This window comes from Scyliorhinus torazame, chromosome 4 (genome assembly GCF_047496885.1).
Source record: "Scyliorhinus torazame isolate Kashiwa2021f chromosome 4, sScyTor2.1, whole genome shotgun sequence".
Lineage (NCBI taxonomy): Eukaryota > Metazoa > Chordata > Chondrichthyes > Carcharhiniformes > Scyliorhinidae > Scyliorhinus > Scyliorhinus torazame.
The window spans coordinates 27649137-27671656 of NC_092710.1; the positions used below are offsets into that span (position 1 = coordinate 27649137).

The following is a 22520-nucleotide window of genomic DNA, read 5'->3' on the forward strand; positions in this document are numbered from 1 at the left end:
CTGACCCTCTGACAGTGCAGCACTCCCTCAGTACTGACACTCTGACAGTGCAGCACTCCCTCAGTACTGACACTCTGACAGTGCAGCACTCCCTCAGTACTGACCCTCTGACAGTGCAGCACTCCCTCAGTACTGACCCTCTGACAGTGCAGCACTCCCTCAGTACTGAACCTCTGACAGTGCAGCACTCCCTCAGTACTGACCCTCTGACAGTGCAGCTCTCCCTCAGTACTGACCCTCTGACAGTGCAGCACACCCTCAGTACTGACCCTCTGACTGTGCAGCACTCCCTCAGTACTGACCCTCTGACAGTGCAGCACTCCCTCAGTACTGACCCTCTGACAGTGCAGCTCTCCCTCAGCACTGAACCTCTGACAGTGCAGCACTCCCTCAGTACTGACCCTCTGACAGTGCAGCTCTCCCTCAGTACTGACCCTCTGACAGTGCAGCACACCCTCAGTACTGACCCTCTGACTGTGCAGCACTCCCTCAGTACTGACCCTCTGACAGTGCAGCACTCCCTCAGTACTGACCCTCTGACTGTGCAGCACTCCCTCAGTACTGACCCTCTGACAGTGCAGCACACCCTCAGTACTGACCCTCTGACTGTGCAGCACTCCCTCAGTACTGACCCTCTGACAGTGCAGCACTCCCTCAGTACTGACCCTCTGTCAGTGCAGCACTCCCTCAGTACTGACCCTCTGACAGTGCAGCACTCCCTCAGTACTGACACTCTGACAGTGCAGCACTCCCTCAGTACTGAACCTCTGACAGTGCAGCACTCCCTCAGTACTGACCCTCTGACAGTGCAGCACTCCCTCAGTACTGACCCTAAGACAGTGCAGCACTCCCTCAGTACTGACACTCTGACAGTGCAGCACTCCCTCAGTACTGACCCTCTGTCAGTGCAGCACACCCTCAGTACTGACCCTCTGACTGTGCAGCAGTCCCTCAGTACTGACCCTCTGACAGTGCAGCACACCCTCAGTACAGACCCTCTGACAGTGCAGCACTCCCTCAGTACTGACCCTCTGACAGTGCAGTACTCCCTCAGTACTGACCCTCTGACAGTGCAGCACTCCCTCAGCACTGACCCTCTGACAGTGCAGCACTCCCTCAGTACTGACCCTAAGACAGTGCAGCACTCCCTCAGTACAGACCCTCTGACAGTGCAGCACTCCCTCAGTACTGACCCTCTGACAGTGCAGCACTCCCTCAGTACTGACCCTCTGACAGTGCAGCACTCCCTCAGTAAATGTTGACCTGTTCTATTTGAGTTGTGTCCTTTATGTTGGAAATCGCACCCCAGGCTGTTTTTCTGACTCAGTCTTTACCCGTTATCTATTGATGTCAGGAAGGATGTCAGTAGATTTTCTTTAACATCCAATATCTGATTCGTCTCCAACCAAAATTTTGCAATCGATCTTTAGCTGCAGACTACGAAACCCTCTAAAGTGACGACAATGCTTTGCAATTCCAATTCAGTGCAAACTTTTGTTGTAGTTTATTGTAACACGGACAAGGCCCAAACCTTAGCAGGAAGCACTAGTGGGGCAGGTTTAACTTAATGAAACATCCCATGGGTTCGAGTGAAAGGTAAAGCAGACGCAAATTATATATCGAGCCATCGCCTCTCGTTATTTTCTGTATTATTTATTTACAGGATGTGGGCCTCGCAGGCTAGGCCTGCATTTACAGCCCATCCCCAGCTGCCCTTTCAAAGATGGCGGGGAGCTGCTTTCTTGAACCGCCGCCGTCCCCGAGGTGTAGGTACACCCACTGTGCTGTTAGGGAGGGGGGGTCCCAGGGCGTTGCCCCAGCGACAGCGAAGGGACGGTCGATATGTTTCCCAGTCGGGGCGGTGAGTGACTCGGAGGGGAGCCTCCAGGCGGTGGGGTTCCCCGGGCAGCTGCTGCTCTCGTCCTTCTAGGTGGTGGTGGCCGTGGGTTTGGAAGGTGCTGCCCGAGGCGCCTTGGCGTGTTCGTCGACTCCCTGCGCTGCAGAAGGAGGCCATTCGGCCCATCGAGTCTGCAGCGAGTCCCCTGCCCTATCCCCCACCTAGGGGCAATATTAGCGTAGCCAATCCACCTAAACCTGCTCCTCTTTGGACTTGGGGGAGGACGCGCAGACTCCGCACCGACAGCGACCCGAGGCCGGGAATCGAACCTGGGACCCCCGGAGCTGTGAGGCAGCAGTGCTAACCACCGTGCCACCGTGCATCTTGTCGGTGCGACAGCCGTGTGTCGGTGGTGGAGGGAGTGAACGTTTAGGGAGGGGGGCGCTGATCTGCCTGTTGGATGCCTGGGTGGGCTGCCTCTTTGCAATGTTGGGGGAAGGCGACACCCGGCCTGTGCACATCAGGATCGCCGAAACAGCAAAGGCGGCGGCACCCGGCCACGGTTCGGTGACATTGTAACCGACGGCTCATCACTGATTCGCCAGCACTGGAATCAGAGTGAGAAAGCTGATCCAACACTCCGTGAGGCAGGCTGAGTGCCAGTCCCGGACAGGTTCAGCAGCAGCGTTTCGACGATGCACTTTCCGAGTGTTACAACATCATTCTTACTGCAATGGGCCAGTAACACGAGGTTCTCAAACAACCCGGGCTTTCAGCAACACTGACTGACAAGCTCCGGACAGACTCACTCCGAAACAGACCACAAGTTTATATTCTGTGCTCGCCCTCACTCAGTCTTTCTATCAGCCCCCCTCTGTCTCCCTCTCTCTCTGTTTCTCCCTCTCTGTCTCTCTCTCTCCTGTCTCTGTCTATCCCTCACCTCTGTCTCTCTCCCCTCTCTGTCTCTCTCTCTCTCCCCTCTCTGTCTCCCTCTCTCTCTGTTTCTCCCTCTCTGTCTCTCTCCCTCTCTCCTGCCGCTCTGTCTCTCTCTCCCCTCTCTGTCTATCCCTCACTTCTGCCTCCCTCCCCTCTCTGTCTCTCTCCCTCCCCTCTCTGTCTCCCTCTCTCTCTGTTTCTCCCTCTCTGTCTCTCTCTCTCCTGTCTCTGTCTATCCCTCACCTCTGTCTCTCTCCCCTCTCTGTCTCTCTCTCTCTCCCCTCTCTGTCTCCCTCTCTCTCTGTTTCTCCCTCTCTGTCTCTCTCCCTCTCTCCTGCCGCTCTGTCTCTCTCTCCCCTCTCTGTCTATCCCTCACTTCTGCCTCCCTCCCCTCTCTGTCTCTCTCCCTCCCCTCTCTGTCTCCCTCTCTCTCTGTTTCTCCCTCTCTGTCTCTCTCTCTCCTGTCTCTGTCTCTCTCTCCCCTCTCTGTCTATCCCTCACCTCTGTCTCTCTCTCTCCCCTCTCTGTCTCTCTCCCTCCCCTCTCTGTCTCTCTCTCCCCTCTCTGTCTATCCCTCACCTCTGTCTCTCTCTCTCCCCTCTCTGTCTCTCTCTCCCCTCTCTGTCTATCCCTCACCTCTGTCTCTCTCTCTCCCCTCCCTGTCTCTCTCTCTCCCCTCTCTGTCTCTCTCTCCCCTCTCTCTCTCCCCTCTCTGTCTCTGCCTCTCCCCTCTCTGTCTCTGCCTCTCCCCTCTCTGTCTCTCTCTCCCCTCTCTGTCTCTCTCTCTCCCCTCTCTGTCTCTCTCTCCCCTCTCTCTCTCTCCTCTCTGTCTCTCTCTCTCCCCTCTCTGTCTCTCTCTCCCCTCTCTGCCCTCTCTGTCTCTCTCTCCCCTCTCTGCCTCTCTCTCCCCTCTCTGTCTCTCTTTCCCCTCTCTGTCTCTCTCTCCCCTCTCTGTCTCTCGCTCTCCCCTCTCTGTCTCTCTCCCCTCTCTGCCTCTCTCTCCCCTCTCTGTCTCTCTCTCTCCTCTCTGTCTCTCTCCCCTCTCTGCCTCTCTCTCCCCTCTCTGCCTCTCTCTCCCCTCTCTCTGTCTCTCTCTCCCCTCTCTCCCCTCTCTGCCTCTCTCTCCCCTCTCTGTCTCTCTCTCTCCTCTCTGCCTCTCTCTCCTCTCTGTCTCTCTCTCTCCTCTCTGTCTCTCTCTCCCCTCTCTGTCTCTCTCTCTCCCCTCTCTGCCTCTCCCTCCCCTCTGTCTCTCTCTCTCCTCTCTGTCTGTCTCTCTCCTCTCTGTCTCTCTCTCTCCTCTCTGTCTCTCTCTCCCCTCTCTGTCTCTCTCTCCCCTCTCTGTCTCTCTCTCCCCTCTCTGTCTATCCCTCCCCTCTCTGTCTCTCTCTCTCCCCTCTCTGTCTCTCTCTCTCTGTCTCTCTCTCCCCTCTCTGTCTCTCTCCCCTCTCTGTCTCTCTCCCCTCCCTGTCTCTCTCTCCCCTCTCTGTCTCTCTCTCTCCCCTCTCTGTCTCTCTCTCTCCCCTCTCTGTCTCTCTCTCTCTGTCTCTCTCTCCCCTCCCTGTCTCTCTCTCCCCTCTCTGTCTCTCTCCCCTCTCTGTCTCTCTCTCTCCCCTCTCTGTCTCTCTCTCTCCCCTCTCTGTCCCTCCCTCCCCTCTCTGTCTCTCTCCCCTCTCTGTCTCTCTCTCTCTGTCTCTCTCTCCCCTCTCTGTCTATCTCTCCCCTCTCTGTCTCTCTCTCTCCCCTCTCTGTCTCTCTCTCTCCCCTCTCTGTCTCTCTCTCTCCCCTCTCTGTCTCTCTCTCTCCCCTCTCTGTCTCTCTCTCCCCTCTCTGTCTCTCTCTCCCCTCTCTGTCTCTCTCCCCTCTCTGTCTATCTCTCCCCTCTCTGTCTCTCTCTCTCCCCTCTCTGTCTCTCTCTCTCTGTCTCTCTCCCCTCTCTGTCTCTCTCCCCTCTCTGTCTCTCTCCCCTCTCTGTCTCTCTCTCTCCCCTCTCTGTCTCTCTCTCTCCCCTCTCTGTCCCTCCCTCCCCTCTCTGTCTCTCTCCCCTCTCTGTCTCTCTCTCTCCCCTCTCTGTCTCTCTCTCTCCCCTCTCTGTCCCTCCCTCCCCTCTCTGTCTCTCTCTCCCCTCTCTGTCTCTCTCTCCCCTCTCTGTCTCTCTCTCTCTCTCCCCTCTCTGTCTCTCTCTCTCTCTCCCCTCTCTGTCTCTCGCTCCCCTCTCTGTCTCTCTCTCTCTCCCCTCTCTGTCTCTCTCTCTCCCCTCTCTGTCTCTCTCTCTCCCCTCTCTGTCTCTCTCTCTCTGTCACTCTCTCCCCTCTCTGTCCCTCCCTCCCCTCTCTGTCTCTCTCCCCTCTCTGTCTCTCTCTCTCCCCTCTCTGTCTCTCTCTCCCCTCTCTGTCTCTCTCTCTCTGTCTCTCTCTCCCCTCTCTGTCTCTCCCTCCCCTCTCTGTCTCTCTCTCCCCTCTCTGTCTCTCTCTCTCTGTCTCTCTCTCTCTGTCTCTCTCTCCCCTCTCTGTCTCTCCCTCCCCTCTCTGTCTCTCTCTCTCCCCTCTCTGTCTCTCTCTCCCCTCTCTGTCTCTCTCTCTCTGTCTCTCTCTCCCCTCTATGTCAATCCCTCACCTCTCTCTCTCTCTCTCCCCTCTCTGTCTCTCTTTCCCCTCTGTGGTAGTATGTATTGGGGGTCATGTGGGACTGGAAGCCCTAATGTCATTGGCTGACAGATCCCGGGTCCTGGTTGGCCGTTGACCTCATACTCCGCCCTGAAGGCGGAGTATAAGAAGCCGGCGCCTTCCCCCGCAGGCCAGTTTACTATCGGGCTGCTGCGGAACAGACACGCTTAATAAAGCCTCATCGACTTCACTATATTCGTCTCACGGAGTCTTTGTGCGCCACACCCTCTCTGTCTATCCCTCACCTCTGTCTCTCTCTCCCTCCCCTCTCTGTCTCTCTCCCCTCTCTGTCTATCCTTCACCTTCACTATCTCCTTGTCTCACCCTCCCCTTCTGCCCCTCCTTCCCTTCTCCCCTCTCTGTCTATCCCTCACCTCTGTCTCTCTCTCCCTCCCCTCTCTGTCTCTCTCCCCTCTCTGTCTATCCTTCACCTTCACTATCTCCTTGTCTCACCCTCCCCTTCTGCCCCTCCTTCCCTTCTCCCCTGTCTGTCTATCCCTCACCTCTGTCTCTCTCTCTCCCCTCTCTGTCTATCCCTCACCTCTCTCTCTCTCTCTCCCTCTCTGCCTCTCTCGCCCCTCTCTGTCTCTCTCTCTCTCTCTCTCCACTCTCTGTCTGTCTCTCTCCCCTCTCTGTCTGTCTCTCCCCTCTCTGTCTCTCTCTCTCCCTCTCTGCCTCTCTCTCCCCTCTCTGTCTCTCTCTCCCTCTCTGTCTCTCTCTCTCCCCTCTCTGTCTCTCTCCTCTCTGTCTCTCTCCTCTCTGTCTCTCTCTCCCTCTCTGCCTCTCTCTCCCCTCTCTGCCTCTCTCTCCCCTCTCTGCCTCTCTCCTCTCTGTCTCTCTCTCCTCTCTCTCCCCTCTCTGTCTCTCTCTCCTCTCTCTATCTCTCTGTCTGTCTCTCTCTGTCTCTCTCTCTCCTCTCTATCTCTCTGTCTGTCTCTCTCTCTGACTCTCTTTCCTCTCTGTTTCTCTCTGCCCCCCCTCCTATATATCTCCTTGTCTCACCCTCCCCTTCTGCCCCTCCTTCCCTTCTCCCCTGTCTATCTATTTGTCTGTCTATCTGTCTCTGTCCACCTCTCTATTTCTCTCTGTCTTCTCGCTCTTTCCCCCTTTCTCCCATCTCTCTTTCTATCTCTGTCTCTCTATCTCTCTCTCCCATTATCTGTCTCTCTCTCCCCTCCCCTTGCCTCTCTCTCTATCTCTGTCTGTCTCTCCCCTCTCTGTCTGTCTCTCCCCTCTCTCTCTCTCTCCCCTCTCTGTCTCTCTCTCTCCCCTCTCTGTCTCTCTCTCTCTCTTCTCTCTGTCTCTCTCTCCCCTCTCTGTCTCTCTCTCTCCCCTCTCTGTCTCTCTCTCTCCCCTCTCTGTCTCTCTCTCTCTGTCTCCCTCCCCTCTCTGTCTCTCTCTCTCTCTTCTCTCTGTCTCTCTCTCCCCTCTCTGTCTGTCTCTCCCCCCTCTGTCTCTCTCTCTCCCCTCTCTGTCTCTCTCTCCCCTCTCTGTCTCTCTCTCCCCTCTCTGTCTCTCTCTCTCTGTCTCCCTCCCCTCTGTCTCTCTCTCTCTCTCCTCTCTGTCTCTCTCCCCTCTCTGTCTCTCTCTCTCCCCTCTCTGTCTCTCTCTCCCCTCTCTGTCTCTCTCTCTCTCCCCTCTCTGTCTCTCTCTCCCCTCTCTGTCTCTCTCTCCCCTCTCTGTCTCTCTCTCTCCCCTCTCTCTCTCTCTCTCTCTCTCCCCTCTCTGTCTCTCTCTCTCCCCTCTCTGTCTCTCTCTCCCCTCTCTGCCTCTCTCTCCCCTCTCTGTCTCTCTCTCCCCCCTCTCTGTCTCTCTCTCCCCCCTCTCTGTCTCTCTCTCTCCTCTCTGCCTCTCTCTCCCCTCTCTGCCTCTCTCTCCCCTCTCTGTCTCTCTCTCCCATCTCTGCCTCTCTCTCCCCTCTCTGTCTCTCTCTCTCTCTGTCTCCCTCCCCTCTCTGTCTCTCTCTCCCCTCTCTGTCTCTCTCTCTCCCCTCTCTGTCTCTCTCTCCCCTCTCTGTCTCTCTCTCCCCTCTCTGTCTCTCTCTCTCCCCTCTCTGTCTCTCTCTCTCCCCTCTCTGTCTCTCTCTCCCCTCTCTGTCTCTCTCTCTCCCCTCTCTGTCTCTCTCTCTCTCCCCTCTCTGTCTCTCACTCCCCTCTCTGTCTCTCTCTCCCCTCTCTGTCTCTCTCTCCCCTCTCTGTCTCTCTCTCCCCTCTCTGCCTCTCTCTCCCCTCTCTGTCTCTCTCTCCCCCCTCTCTGTCTCTCTCTCTCCTCTCTGTCTCTCTCTCCCCTCTCTGTCTCTCTCTCTCCCCTCTCTGTCTCTCTCTCCCCTCTCTGCCTCTCTCTCTCCCCTCTCTGTCTCTCTCTCCCCTCTCTGTCTCTCTCTCCCCTCTCTGCCTCTCTCTCCCCTCTCTGTCTCTCTCTCCCATCTCTGCCTCTCTCTCCCCCCTCTGTCTCTCTCTCCCCCCTCTGCCTCTCTCTCCCCCCTCTGCCTCTCTCTCCCCCCTCTGCCTCTCTCTCCCCCCTCTGCCTCTCTCTCCCCCCTCTGCCTCTCTCTCCCCCCTCTGCCTCTCTCTCCCCCCTCTGCCTCTCTCTCCCCCCTCTGCCTCTCTCTCCCCCCTCTGCCTCTCTCTCCCCCCTCTGCCTCTCTCGCCCCCCTCTGCCTCTCTCGCCCCCCTCTGCCTCTCTCTCTCTCCCATCTCTGCCTCTCTCTCCCCTCTCTGTCTCTCTCTCTCTCCCTCTCTGTCTCTCTCTCTCTCCCCCCTCTCTGTCTCTCTCTCTCCCCTCTCTGTCTCTCTCTCCCCTCTCTGTCTCTCTCTCTCTCCCCTCTCTGTCTCTCTCTCCCCTCTCTGTCTCTCTCTCCCCTCTCTGTCTCTCTCTCCCTCCTCTCTGTCTCTCTCTCTCCTCTCTGTCTCTCTCTCTCCTCTCTGTCTCTCTCTCCCCTCTCTGTGTCTCTCTCTCCCCTCTCTGTCTCTCTCTCTCCCCTCTCTGTCTCTCTCTCTCCCCTCTCTGCCTCTCTCTCCCCTCTCTGTCTCTCTCCCCTCTCTGTCTCTCTCTCTCCCCTCTCTGTCTCTCTCTCTCCCCTCTCTGTCTCTCTCTCCCCTCTCTGTCTCTCTCTCCCCTCTCTGCCTCTCTCTCCCCTCTCTGCCTCTCTCTCCCATCTCTGCCTCTCTCTCTCCTCTCTGTCTCTCTCTCTCCCCTCTCTGCCTCTCTCTCCCCTCTCTGTCTCTCTCGCTCCCCCTCCTGTTGTCATGTTCTGTCGACTGAATGAAGCACTTCAGAACACCTGGTTTAAATAATTTATTACGAAACAAGTGCATGGTAAATACAACTGGAATAAATAAATAACAAACTACTTACGCAAACGAACTATTATCGAGCCACTGCAAAGGCATGTTCAGAATGCTGGGGATGATCAATGTTGGGGGTAAATTCATTCCCATCAACTATCCACCAACACAACTTCCCCCCAACTCCCCGAGGCACAGAGCCGCATGGTAGGCTCACACTGCCATCTGCTGGCCGGAGGTCATGTATAGTTATATACAGAACTGCTTAATGCATATCATCACATCCCCTTTCCTTGGGAAAATGTAATTATTTACATTCATCAGATTATTTTTACAATTCAATATGATATGCATAAATATTTACATCTTTAAACTGTTTACAGTCTGTGACAAATTCAGTCTCTCAGGTTTACATTTTGGCCTTGTTGATCTGAGTGGCTGGCGAACGTGAAGTTACTTCATCGTCCTTTGTAGTTGTGGATGCTGCTAGTTGTAGTTCTTGGGACCGTGGTGCCTTTACCTCGTTGTTGCACTCTATCTCCTTCAGCTGTTTTAAGACGACTGTCAGTTGTTTAGCGACATTATCGCCCTTCTCAGCCTTGCCATTCGACTATGGGTATAGAGGCCTCGAGGTATCATGTTGTCAATCATTCTGCCCATTCGTAATACCAAAAGAGGGACCATTGTCGCTCATGACCACATTCCGTATCCCGGGGCGCACAAAAATCTCTTTAACTTTCTTTTTTTAAAAAAATTTGAGTGCCCAATTCATTTTTCCAATTAAGGGGCAATTTAGCGCGGCCAATCCACCTACCCAGCACATCTTTTGGGTTGCGGGGGCGAAACCCACGCAGGCACGGGGAGAATGTGCGAACTCCGCACGGGCAGTGACCCAGAGCCGGGATCGAACCCGGGACCTCGGCGCCGTGAGGCAGCAGCGCTAACCGCTGCACGGTAGCCTTGTGGGAGGCACAATTGCTTCACAGCTCCAGGGTCCCAGGTTCGATTCCATTTTCCCAAGGAAAGGGGATGTGATGATATGCATTGAGCAGCTCTGTATATACTATACATGACCTCCGGCCAGCAGATGGCAGTGTGAGCCTACCATGCGGCTCTGTGCGGAGTCTGCACATCCTCCCCCGTGTGTGCGTGGGTTTCCTCCGGGTGCTCCGGTTTCCTCCCACAGTCCAAAGATGTGCAGGTTAGGTGGATTGGCCGCGCTAAATTGCCCTTAGTGTCCAAAATTGCCCTTAGTGTTGGGTGGGGTTACTGGGTTATGGGGATAGGGTGGAGGTGTGGACCTTGGGTAGGGTGCTCTTTTCAAGAGCCGGCGCAGACTCGATGGGCCGAATGGCCTCCTTCTGCACTGACCTCCCTGCTGCTCCCCTCTTTAACTTTCTTCATGACACATCTGGCTGCGGAATTCGACAGCTGTTCTTTCGCCGGATATTTAGAAAAATGGTCTATGACCAGAAGGTACTCCTTTCCATTCAAATGAAAGAGATCGATGCCAATCTTCTGCCGCGGAGTTCTGACTATCTCACTCACCTCCATCGGCTCTCCGAGCTTTGTTTGCGTTGACTGTTTTGGCCGACTTCGCAGTTATCCACCATCATTTCAACGTCGGGGTTTATCCCTGGGCAATAAACGGTAACCTTGGCTCGAGGCTCGCACATTTCCGTCCTCAAGTCCCCTTCGTGGAGTTTTGTTCGGGGGGGGGGGGGGGGGGGGGGGGTCATTCAGCGAAACGCCGGTGGAATCAAAGTTCGATGTTTCCGCAGCAAGAATCCAGCCACATCGCTTAACTCTGCTCGTACGTCGTTTTAAAAAAACAACTTGAGCAGGGTCATCGTGGAGATATCTCCTCGCCTTCCGCAAGACCGTGTCTTTGGTGGTTTCTTCTTTCATGGGGTGTGACTTGTTGCCAGATCCGGGCAGAGACTCAGTGCCCAGGTTGACACTGCGCGTCCTCATCCAACTGTCGTGATTCCTCTGTGGCTGCGGCTCGAGGTGGTGTATCAGCAACAATGAGGTGCTTACCCGCTGTATAAATCAGCTCAGGGTCGTATCGTTGCAGCTTCATGACCATTCGCTGAGTCCTCGGGGACATCCCGTTAAATTTGTTTTTAACCAGTGCTCTCTGTCATGATACGCCCTCATGCACAGAATGAGATGCAGACAGGCAGTGACAGACACCCAGTACAGCCAATCAACACACAGGACAGAGCACAACCAATCACCAGGCAGAACACTAGAGGGTGGTCTCCCACTATAAAACACACGAGGCGTCATCACTCTGCCTCTTTCCACTGGTGACAACTGTAGTGACAGTCAGGGTGTATATATTATTATAATTTGCTTTCTTTCAGTGGGCAGCACGGTAGCCTTGTGGATAGCACAATTGCTTCACAGCTCCAGGGTCCCAGGTTCGATTCCCGGCTTGGGTCACTGTCTGTGCGGAGTCTGCACGTCCTCCCCGTGTGTGTGTGGGTTTCCTCCGGGTGCTCCGGTTTCCTCCCACAGTCCAAAGATGTGCAGGTTAGGTGGATTGGCCATGATAAATTTGCCCTTAGTGTCCAAAATTGCCCTTAGTGTTGGGTGGGGTTACTGGGTTATGGGGAAAGGGTGGCGGTGTTGACCTTGGGTAGGGTGCTCTTTCCAAGAGCCGGTGCAGACTCGATGGGCCGAATGGCCTCCTTCTGCACTGTAAATTCTATGATATCAGTTAGCACCTTCTACACATGGCTCAGAGCTAGTTAGTTATAGTAAGCACGCTGAGATTAGTAGAGTGTCAACCCCACAGCGAACTGTGTGCACTGCTTAACAAGTTCAAGAAAGCGTATTGAACCAACACCAAAGTTTGGAGTCTACTCTCAAGAACAACTGCATCCAGTTGCAGTCCGTGTTACCCCAGGGTGATTAACACGATAGTCTGTGATCCGTTTCCTCTATAAACGTCGGAAGATCATATACATAATCAAGGAACATTGTGAGTCCATTAACCAACCCAAGGCGTTCCTTTTCAATTTGCGCATACTTACATTCCTGATGCACGATCAAGGACCACTAAAGTGAGGTTGTAGTCCAACTGAAGGCTTTAATAAGCTAAATGTTTCCCCCAGCAGCTCAGGTACAGAATGAAGGCTGCTGGGGCGGCACGGGCTCTTATACCCCGCCTAGCTGGGTGGAGCTACCACACAGCTTGACCAATAGGAAACAAACAATATCTACCAATGGTGTTCCAGCATTACCAGGTACCGTAATACCTCGACACAGACGACCACATTCACCCCTTGGTAAAAAAGAGTCCGGTGGGCGTGGTGGTTTGGTATTACAAAATGGTAACGTGGTAGAAGTTACAGTTATGGAGGTACCGTAATACCTCCGTACAGCGTTTTGTCTTATCGTAACTATTTACAATTTCACAATTGACTATATACACTTTTAAAATGAGGCAATCAGTCGATCGGGGGCCCTGGTCGTCCTCTGTGATCGTCGGAGCTTCGGTGGTGACGCCGGTGGAGGCTCGGGCGTTGGTGACTCCGGGAGCGTGGCTTCGATCTCCATGGCAGCTTCGGCACCCCGAGACGGCGCTGGTGGGGAAGCCGATTGACCTGGGAAGGGAGCGCCTGCGGGGGACGTCGGTGGGTGGGGGAGCCTAGACGGGGGCGGCGGAAGGAACGATCCTCCTGTGAGGTGCTGCGGTGGGAGGGAGGGTGGGCTGGTGGCTGGGATGTGCGTGGGGATCCAGCGGGCACCAGGTCTCGTAGGGAGACCGTATCTTGTCGGCCGTCGGGGTACGCCACGTAGGCGTACTGGGGGTTAGCGTGAAGATGGACCCTCTCAACCAACGGGTCCAACTTGTGCGCCCGCACGTCTTTTCGGAGCAGGATGGGTCCAGGAGCTGCCAGCCAGGTCTGAGCGAGGTCCCAGAGGAGGACTTCCTGGGGAAGACAAGGAGATGTTCGTGAGGTGTCTGATTGGTGGTCGTACAGAGCAGTGACCGGATAGAGTGGAGGGCATCCGGGAGGACTTCCTGCCAGCGGGAGACTGGGAGATTTCTGGACCATAGGGCCAGTAGGACGGTCTTCCAGGCCATTCCGTTCTCCCTCTCTACCTGTCCGTTACCCCGGGGGTTGTAACTGGTCGTCCTGCTCGAGGCGATGCCCTTGCTGAGCAGGAATTGACGCAGTTCGTCGCTCATAAAGGAGGACCCCCTATCACTGTGTATGAACGCGGGGAACCCGAACAATGAAAAATCTATGGAGGGCCTTGATGACGGTGGTTGTGGTCATGTCAGGGCCGGGGATGGCGAATGGGAACCGGGAGTACTCGTCAATCACGTTAAGGAAATACGTGTTGCAGTCGGTGGAGGGGAGAGGGCCTTTGAAGTCCATGCTGAGGCGTTGAAAGGGACGGGAAGCCTTTATCAGGTGCGCTTTCTCTGGCCTGTAGAAGTGTGGTTTGCACTCTGTGCAGATTTGGCAATTCCTGGTGGCTGTCCTGACCTCCTCGATGGAGTAGGGCAGGTTGCGGGTCTTGATAAAGTGGGAGAAGCGAGTGACCCCCGGGTGGCAGAGGTCCTCGTGGAGGGCTCAGAGGCGGTCCACTTGTGCGGTGGCACATGTGCCGCGGGACAGGGCATCTGGAGGCTCGTTTAGCTTCCCGGGACGATACAAGATCTCGTAGTTATAGGTGGAGAGTTTGATCCTCCACCGCAAGATCTTATCGTTTTTTATCTTGCCCCGCTGTTCATTATCGAACATGAAGGCTACCGACCGTTGGTCAGTGAGGAGAGTGAATCTCCTGCCGGCCAGGTAATGCCTCCAGTGCCGCACAGCTTCCACTATGGCTTGGGCCTCCTTTTCGATCGAGGAGTGGCGGATTTCGGAAGCATGGAGGGCATGTGAGAAGAAGGCCACGGGTCTGCCCTCTTGGTTGAGGGTGGCTGCCAGAGCTACGTCAGACGTGTCGCTCTCGACCTGGAAGGGGAGGGACTCGTCGATGGCGTGCATCGTGGCCTTTGTAATGTCTGCTTTGATGCGGCTGAAGGCCTGGCGGGCCTCTATCGACAGGGGAAAAATTGTGGATTGGATCAGGGGATGGTCCTTGTCTGCATAGTTGGGGACCCACTGGGCATCGTAAGAAAAAAAGCCTAGGCAGCGCTTCAGGGCCTTGGAGCAGTGAGGGAGGGGGAACTGGGGCGCATGCGCTCAGGGTCGGGGCCTATAACTCCATTTCGCACTACGTAGCCGAGGATGGCGAGGCGGTCGGTGCTAAATACGCATTTATCCTTGTTATACGTGAGGTTAAGGATCTTTGATTTCTGGAGGAATTTTCGGAGGTAGGTGTCGAGGTCCTGCTGGTCGTGGCCGCAGATGGTGACATTATCGAGATACGGGAACGTTGCCCGTAAACCGTACCGGTCAACCATTCGGTCCATCTCGCGCTGGATGACCGAGACCCCGTTGGTGACACCGAAGGGAACCCTTAAGAAGTGGTAGAGCCGCCCATCTGCCTCGAAGGCAGTGTATTTGCGGTCACTAGTGCGGATGGGGAGCTGGTGGTAGGCGGACTTGAGATCCACCGTGGAGAAGACCTTGTAATGCGGGATCCTGTTTACCAGGTCGGATATGCGGGGGAGAGGGTACGCGTCCAGCTGCGTAAACCTGTTGATGGTCTGACTGTAGTCGATGACCATCCTATGTTTCTCCCCGGTCTTTACCACCACTACTTGAGCTCTCCAGGGGCTGTTGCTAGCTTCAATTACTCCTTCCCTCAGTAGCCGTTGGACCTCGGACCTGATGAAGGTCCGGTCCTGGGCACTGTACCGTCTGCTCCTGGTGGCGACGGGTTTGCAATCCGGGGTGAGGTTCGCAAACAGGGAAGGCGGATCGACCTTGAGGGTCGCGAGGCCGCAGACAGTGAGGGGGGTATAGGGCCGCCGAATTTGAAAGTTAGACTTTGGAGATTGCACTGGAAGTCTAAACCTAGGAGTGTGCCCGCGCAGAGGTGGGGAAGGACGTAGAGCCGGTAATTTTTAAACTCCCTTCCCTGGACTGTGAGGTTTGCTACACCAAACCCATTTATCTCTGACCGGAGGCCAGGGAGATTTTTTGATTAACGGGGTGGATGAGGAGAGATCAGCGCCTTACCGTGTTGGGGTGTATGAAGCTCTCCGTGCTCCCAGAGTCGATTAAGCAGGACGTCTCGTGCCCGTTGATTAGTACTGTTATAGCAGCTGAGAGTGTTCGAGGCCGAGACTGATCCAGGGTCACCGAGGCTAATCGCGGCAGTTCTGTGTGGTCGTTTGCCGAAACCTGCGGGCAGCTGCAGTTTCCCCCCAACACCAGGAGGGCACGGTAGAATTCTTCCAGCGATTTCCCCAGGGATTTGTCGCCTCGTCGCTAGTAGATGCCGGGCGTAGACCTGGTTTACCGGGCGAATGTAGTGTCCTTCCAGCAACTCCATCGCGGCATCGATGTCGTCCGTGTCCTCGATGAGGGTGTAGACTTCTGGGCTCACCCTCGAGTGCAGGATCTGCAGTTTCTGTTCCCCTGTGGGTGCGTTTTCTGCCGTTCCGAGGTAGCCGTTGAAGCACACCAGCCAGTGCTTGAAGGTTGCCGCTGAGTTCGCCGCGTGGGGGCGGAGTTGCAGACACTCCGGCTTGATTCGGAGCTCCATTCTTTAAAATCTAGCTTATTAAATTGATGCACGATCAATGACCACTAAAGCGAGGTTGTAGTCCAACTGAAGGCTTTAATAAGCTAGATGTTTCCCCCAGCAGCTCAGGTACAGAATGAGGGCTGCTGAGGCGGCACGGGCTGTTATACCCCGCCTTGCAGGGCGGAGCTACCCTACAGCTTGACCAATGGGAAACATACACTATTTCCCAACCCATCCTTTGACGGGTCTGTCAAGACTTCTGTATTTCTTTTACTGGGTTGAAAACCTTCAGGACTGGCGCGGTGGTCAACGGAAGTTTGCAATGCCTGCCATTCTTGCTCATGGCTGGTGGATCCTTGGAATGTGGCGTCTTCCTTTATAGTTTCCCTCGGGTAGCTGCCAGATTGGAAATAAATTTGCCCACAAGATTTATCATCCCCGGCGGTCTTAACGTGCCTTCTCCGTCCGTGGGACGTGGCCCCCTGCAGAACAGCCCTTATTTTAACTTGATGGGGCTGATCGCCTCGGGCGCAGAGCATGTCTGCCAGGAAGGTGGTGCTGTGCACACCGATTTGACATTTCGCCCCGTGCAACTTTAAAAGCCATTCTTTTTAAATGCTCTTCAGGTTCTGTGAGAACTCTTTTGTCATGTTCTTCCCGTGTTGGTTATGTCATCGACACAAACGCGGACTTGGAACCCTTTCGACCGCGTGCTGCACGGCACGTTGAACAATCGCTGAAGCAGAGTGCCCCCCACGGTGGCCTGGCCCGCGATCGGGGCCCACCGATCCGCGGGCGGGCCTGTGCCGTGGGGGGCACTCTTTCCCTTCCGCCTCCGCCACGGTCGCCACCATGGCGGAGGCGGAAGAGACCCCCTCCACTGCGCATGCGTGGGAAGGTGTCAGCGGCCGCTGACGCTCCCGCGCATGCGCCGCCCGGAGATGTCATTTCCGCGCCAGCTGGCGGGGCACCAAAGGCCTTTTCCGCCAGCTGGAGGGGCGGAGATTCCTCCGGCGTCGGCCTAGCCCCTCAAGGTTGGGGCTCGGCCCCCAAAGATGCGGAGCATTCCCCACCTTTGGGGCGGCGCGATGCCCGTCCGATTGGCGCCGTTTTGGGCGCCAGTCGGCGGACATCGCGCCGTTTCCGGAGAATTTCGCCCCAGATCTTTCGGGTCCGTACAGATTCGTAGGTCTCCATTCCGCTTCTTGACACAAACCACAGAGTTTACCCAGTCTTCGTGGGTTCTTCAATGCTCTGAATTACACCTGAAGCTGTCATCCTCTCTAGGTCAGCCTTCAATTGGTCTCTCAATGGAGCTGGTGCACGTCTCGGTGCGTGAATCACTGGCTTTGCATGCTTCTTTAATTGGATTTTGCACGTGTCCGGCAAAACCTTGGAAGATCTTAGTGAAATTATTTATTATGGAGCCTCCTGAGGAATGTGGGCTGGTTGCAGTCCTGTCTGCACTGTGAACCCGCTTAACTCACTGCAGTTCCTCACCCGCTTCCACTCCGATCAGAGATTCGCGTTCTGCCGCAAAGTGTCAGCATGTAAATCTGTTTTTCTTTTCATAAATTTGGAGTACCCAATTCATTTTTCCAATTAAGGGGCAATTTAGCGAGGCCAGTCCACCTACCCAGCACATTTTCGGGTTGTGGGGGCGAAACCCACGCAGACACGGGGAGAATGTGCAAACTCCACGCGGACGGTGACCCAGAGCCGGGATCGAACCTGGGACCTCGGCGCCGTGAGGCAGCAGCGCTAACCCACTGCGCCGCGGTGCTGCCCTTAAATTCTGTCAAGCTCGCATGCTCCTAACGTCGTGGTTTCACGTCCATTGCAATCTCTTAACAATACTGTTTTGTTTACTTCTTGCGGTTTAATTCGCAGCTTTTTGGACATCGGACAAATTGATGAGGTTGGCCCGCGCCCCTGTGTCGAGTTTGAATGTTATTACTGAGCCATTCTTCATCAATGGCAATTTCCATTTGTCGGGCGGGATACTCCCAGCCCCGCGCCGGGCCGGAGAATCCCCGCGACCGCGCCACGCCGCATCGGCAATGACTTGTCCCCGCTGGAGATCATGTCGACGGCGAACATGTCTCCGAGGCACACTTCAGCAACTGCGTTGATGGCTTTTGATGGTTCCTCTTTTTTGACGAGAAAAACATTACCTTGCAAAATGATTTGTTCCTCTGCATTTGGAGCCTACCTGTGGCGCAAATCATAATAAAGACAAATTCCTCGAGGTTCGATTGAAGGAAATTTATTTACACAAACATACTTGTGGAGAGGGAGTGTTTCAGCTGCAAAGCCAAGGCACTGCACTCTGAGTTATGCAGTCAAAAACCATTATATTTATAGGTTGAAATCAACAACTTTGAAGAGATAAAGCGTGGGGACATACGCAAGAGGAAATATGAATGTTTTGCCCTTGGTTTAAAAACACTTTGAGTACCCATTTTGTTGTCCTTCGGAAGAACAACTTATTATCATAATGAGGCCAGTACCACATACTAAGCAGTATTTTGACCTCCTTATTTTCGCTCAAAAGCAGTGTTAAAATATAGTTAATATTCCCAGCATGCTTCTAAATTGGTAACTCATTAACTTCCCTTCCACACTACCTTTCCAAAACGCTGGGCATTGTCGTGACAAATGGCGTTTGCTGCATCGCTGGCATGAAATGGCGGTGCGGGTCGGCAACTCAAAATGGCCGCCCGCGCTGGGATCACGTTTTCTATTCATCTGTAGTTCCGGTGTAGTTCCGGTCACCGCATTATAGGAAGGGTGTGACTGTCCGAGAAAGGGCGCGGGGGAGATTCCCCGGGGCGGTGCCTGGGCTGGAGCGTTTCAGCTGTGAAGAGAGGCTGGTTGGACTGGGGTTGTTCTCCTCGGAGCAGGGAAGGCTGAGGGGGGGGGGGGGGGGGACCTGATTGAGGCGGACAAAATGATGAGGGACACAGGTGGGCGGCGCGGTAGCACAGCGGTTAGCACTGTGGCTTCACGGGTCCCGGGTTCGATTCCCGGCTCGGGGTCACTGACTGTGCGGAGTCTGCGCGCCCTCCCCGTGTGCGCATGGGTTTCCTCCGGGCGCTCCGGTTTCCTCCCACGGTCCAAAGACGCGCGGGTTAGGTGGATTGGCCGTGATAAATTGCCCCTTAAGTGTCCAAAAAAGGTTAGGAGGGGTTATTGGGTTACGGGGATAGGGTGGAAGTGAGGGCTTAAGTGGGTCGGTGCAGACTCGATGGGCCGAATGGCCTCCTTCTGCACTGTATGTTCTATGTGCTAAGATAAGGTGGATGGGAGGACACGTTTCCCCTCGGTAGAGGGCTCAATAACCGGGGGCATAGATTTAAGGCCAGGGACAGGAGATTCCGAGGGGATCTCAGGAAAAGCCCAGAGGGGAGTGGGAATCTGGACCTCACTTCCTAAAAGGGTGATAGAGGCGGGAAACCCTCACACCATTTGCAGCACGGTAGCATTGTGGATAGCACTGTTGCTTCACAGCTCCAGGGTCCCAGGTTCGATTCCGGCTTGGGTCACTGTCTGTGCGGAGTCTGCACATCCTCCCCGTGTGTGCGTGGGTTTCCTCCGGGTGCTCCGGTTTCCTCCCACAGTCCAAAGATGCGCAGGTTAGGTGGATTGGCCGTGATAAATTGCCCTTAGTGTCCAAAATTGCCCTTAGTGTTGGGTGGGGTTACTGGGTTATGGGGATAGGGTGGAGGTGTTGACCTTGGGTAGGGTGCTCTTTGCAAGATCCGGTGCAGACACGATGGGCCGAATGGCCTTCTTCTGCACTGCAAAATTCTATTTAAGAAGCATTTCGATGAGCATTTGAAACGCCACAGGGCACACCGCTACGGAGCGAGTGCTGGGAAATGGGATTAGAACAGATCGGGGCTGGACGGCCGGCACAGAGACGATGGGCCGAAGGGCCTGGTCCTGTGCCTCGATGACAACAGCGAACCCGGAGAACTTCGATTTGAAAGGAAAACAGAAAGTGCTGGGAATAATCAGCAGATCTGGGAACTTGTGTGCGGAGAGAGCGAGGGAGAGAGAGAAACAGAGTCACTGGTTCAGCCAAACATTTCCTTGACTCCATTGCGTTAGGAAACTTGGAATATTGTGTCCAGTTCTGGTCGCCTTATTGTAGGAAGGATGTGGATGCTTTGCAGAGGAGATTAACCAGGATGCTGCCTGGACTGGAGGGCATGTCTTAGGAAGAAAGGTTGAGGGAGCTCGGGCTTTTCTCACTGGAGCGAAGAAGGCAGAGAGGTGACTTGATAGAGGTGTACAAGGTGATGAGAGGCATGGATAGAGTGGATAGCTAGAGACCTTTCCCCAGGGCGGAAATGGCTGTCACGAGGGGACATCATTTTCAGGTGATTGGAGGAAGGCATAGGGGAGATGTCAGGGGTTGGTTCTTTACACAGAGAGTGGTGGATGTGTGGAATGCACTGCCAGCGGAGATGGTGGAGTCTGAGTCATGAGGGGCATTTAAGCGACTCTTGGACAGGCACATAGGCAGCAGTAAATTGAGGGGGTAGGTTAGGCTGACCTTAGATTAGGATAAATGGTCGGCACAACAACGTGGGCCGAAGGGCCTGTACTGTGCTGTACCGTTCTATGTTCTAAATGTTCCCAAGCACTTAAGTTAGAATTGGGGTTTTAATTGTTCAATAGACAGCACATGTATATAAAGGGGATGTTGTGTTGGTGAACTGGACCCTGAACACCATAAACTTGGGAGTGGAGGAGATCGAGGCGTGGTCCCTGGTCCTTTAATATTCCAGAGTTTCCATTGGAGCTGAACGTAGCTCTCTCGCTCCACAGAGCCTGCCAGATCACCACAGCCTTTCCGCCGCTTCCTGTCTTGAGTTCAGATTGTCAGCATCTGCAGTGTTGTGCCTTTGTGTCGGAGGAGATTGTAATTTAACCCCTGGGTGCGCAGGGAGCTGGCTTCTGACCAATGGGCCGCCGCGGCCGTGGACGCGGGATGTCGAGAAGACGCCAGCGACAGAGCTGCGTAGTATCGTCATGCGAGACGGAACGTTGACTGTAGCATGTGGTCACATGTGATTAGACCACAGAGTCAGAAATACATGCAGAGCCGGCTCTCTGGCGGATGTACGGGCCCAAGGACAGATTTATAGTTACATTCAGACACCCGTGACCGCATATTCACGCCTCGTTACAGCTCGCTAACATCACTCGGCCCACGCAGGCCTAATCAAACGCTCATCAGAGGCTGGATAACCTCATTCACGCCTTTGCGTCCTGCAGAATCGTTATCTCAACACACTCCTCACTGGTCACCGATATTCTACCAATTCCCCAAGTTAACCCCATCCGGACCACTGCGTCCACTGCCGGGACTTGCTGCCAACCGGCTCTGTTCTCACTTGCCGTGCTGGCCCTCCTCCAGTCAATTAGTGATCACATCCTTACGATCAAAGTCCTCCATGGACTCACCCTCCCTATCTCTGTAACCTCGCTCCCCTACACCCCTCCCTACCTCTGTAACCTCGCTCCCCTACACCCCTCCCTATCCCTGAAACCTCGCTCCCCTACACCCCTCCCTATCTCTGTAACCTCGCTCCCCTACACCCCTCCCTATCTCTGTAACCTCGCTCCCCTACACCCCTCCCTATCTCTGTAACCTCGCTCCCCTACACCCCTCCCTATCTCTGTAACCTCGCTCCCCTACACCCCTCCCTACCTCTGTAACCTCGCTCCCCTACACCCCTCCCTACCTCTGTAACCTCGCTCCCCTACACCCCTCCCTATCTCTGTAACCTTGCTCCCCTACACCCCTCCCTATCTCTGTAACCTCGCTCCCCTACACCCCTCCCTATCTCTGTAACCTCGCTCCCCTACACCCCTCCCTATCTCTGTAACCTCGCTCCCCTACACCCCTCCCTACGTCTGTAACCTCGCTCCCCTACACCCCTCCATATCTCTGTAACCTCGCTCCCCTACACCCCTCCCTATCTCTGTAACCTCGCTCCCCTACACCCCTCCCTATCTCTGTAACCTCGCTCCCCTACACCCCTCCCTATCTCTGTAACCTCGCTCCCCTACACCCCTCCCTATCTCTGTAACCTCGCTCCCCTACACCCCTCCCTATCTCTGTAACCTCGCGCCCCTACACCCCTCCCTATCTCTGTAACCTCGCTCCCCTACACCCCTCCCTATCTCTGTAACCTCGCTCCCCTACACCCCTCCCTACGTCTGTAACCTCGCTCCCCTACACCCCTCCCTACCTCTGTAACCTCGCTCCCCTACACCCCTCCCTATCTCTGTAACCTCGCTCCCCTACACCCCTCCCTATCTCTGTAACCTCGCTCCCCTACACCCCTCCCTATCTCTGTAACCTCGCTAACCTACAGCCCGCCCTATCTCTGTAACCTCCTCCAGCCCCTACAACCCTCCCTATCTCTGTAACCTCCTCCAGCCCCTACAACCCTCCCTATCTCTGTAACCTCCTCCAGCCCCGACAACCCTCCCTATCTCTGTAACCTCCTCCAGCCCCTACAACCCTCCCTATCGCTGTAACCTCCTCCAGCCCCTACACCCCTCCCTATCTCTGTAACCTCCTCCAGCCCCTACAACCCTCCCTATCTCTGTAACCTCCTCCAGCCCCGACAACCCTCCCTATCTCTGTAACCTCCTCCAGCCCCTACAACCCGCCCTATCTCTGTAACTCCTCCAGCCCTACAACCCTCCCTATCTCTGTAACATCCTCCAGCCCCGACAACCCTCCCAATCTCACCTGCAACCTTTGATGCTCGCAGCTGAGGGCAACAGAGACAGTCACACGCGCAGCGGTCTCGGACCACTCTGACCATTCCTAACCCCTCTCGTAGAATCATAGCATCCCTCCAGTGCAGAAGGAGGCCGTTCGGCCCATCGGGCCTGTGTCGACCCTCCGAAAGAGAGCCCCACCCGGGCCCAATCGCCCTGACCCCCAGTTAATCAGCACATCTTCCAGTCACGTTTTCGAGGGCCGGGCCGGGCCTGTGCCCCCGGACATCGAACGGGCTTCGATTTGGCGAGGAACGATAGGGCGGGGGATGGGGTTCTGGCCGGGCTGGGCGCTGACTGATTGGTGTGTTTCTCTGTCTCGAT

At 55.2% G+C, this 22520-nt stretch overlaps 1 protein-coding gene across 1 annotated transcript in view; it reads left to right on the plus strand.

The window, feature by feature from the left end:
- Positions 1-22520, plus strand: part of LOC140411302 (macrophage-capping protein-like) — a 113331-nt gene that overhangs the window by 4387 nt on the left and 86424 nt on the right.